Source organism: Bubalus kerabau, chromosome 3 (assembly GCF_029407905.1).
Source record: "Bubalus kerabau isolate K-KA32 ecotype Philippines breed swamp buffalo chromosome 3, PCC_UOA_SB_1v2, whole genome shotgun sequence".
Classification (NCBI taxonomy): domain Eukaryota; kingdom Metazoa; phylum Chordata; class Mammalia; order Artiodactyla; family Bovidae; genus Bubalus; species Bubalus kerabau.
The window spans coordinates 60,445,331-60,446,657 of record NC_073626.1 but is presented as its reverse complement, the minus strand read 5'-3'; positions in this window follow the sequence as shown (position 1 = coordinate 60,446,657).

The following is a 1,327-nucleotide window of genomic DNA, read 5'->3' as shown; positions in this document are numbered from 1 at the left end:
TTGATGTTCTCAGTACAATAAAAACCAGTGCTGTGCAAAAATCATAAATTTTCATACATACAGGAGAAAACTGTGCTGATTTCCTGGGAGCAAAAGATTTAGTAATAAAAAATAAATGAAATTATCAGATCAGATCAAATCAGTCGCTCAGTCGTGTCCAACTCTTTGCGACCCCATGAATCGCAGCACACCAGGCCTCAGTTTTTCACACCTATCATTTTCATATCTACTAATTTGAAGACCCACGTACTGGGATATCTCTTTGGGGAGAAGAAACAACCGTGTACAAATAAGAACCGAGTCCTGTGAATTCCTGACAGTTCTAACATTTTTGACATAAAGATTTTTAGTAAGATATGTATGCCTTGATTTTATCCCAACTCTTATCACCACTCTGGGCATTCTCTTTCTTTCAATAGTTCAACAGTATACACTCACTGAAAATGCTGACTCACGATGATATGAGCTAATCATGCAATCTCCTGCTTAGGATTACCCATAATGAAGAAAAATCAGTGATGATTGGATAAATAATGACCAATATGGAATTTAGTCCACTACTTATATTGGCTGTCTGTTTGTAGGGGGGATTCCCTGATGGCTCAGCAGGGGAAAGAATCTGACTACAATGCAGGAGGCACAGGAGACGCGGGTTCAGTCCCTGGGTTGGGAAGATCTCCTGGAGGAGGAAATGGCAATCACTCCAGTATTCTTGCCTGAAAAATTCCATGTAGAGATGAGCCTGGTGGGCTACATTCCAATGGGTCGCAAAGAGTCGGACACAACTGAGCAAGTAAGGAAACACAAACACTCCATTTTTAAGCCAAATTCCACAAGGCCACACTGCCTTGGGCATGAGGAAACAACTGGCCTAACAAAAATACCGATCAGATTCCTTACAATATTAGACTAAAGCTTCCATCATTTAAAAAAAAAAAAGCTGAAGAAAAAGAGAAACATGACCACAGTTTCCCAAAAGGATTGGATTAGCTTTGTTGAATCATCACAGAAAAAAATGGACTAACATTCAGCAGCAGTATCAATGCTCCTAACAGCATATGCAGACTGAAAAAGCATCAGAACCCAAACATCATAGACCACATACATAAAAAGTTGGACAGAACACCTTCTTCAAGCAGTGGCCACAGCAATCATCTTTCAAATGTCAGAGAAATATCCCAGAGCACTGATATTCAAATTAGTAAATATTTGTTCTGAGCATTAAAACAACTAGCTTCATATAACCTTTTTCTTCTTTTCTTCTCACTGTACCTTGCTGTCCTTCTACTCTATTACCTCTGTGTTTGGCACATAGTTGAATTTTACA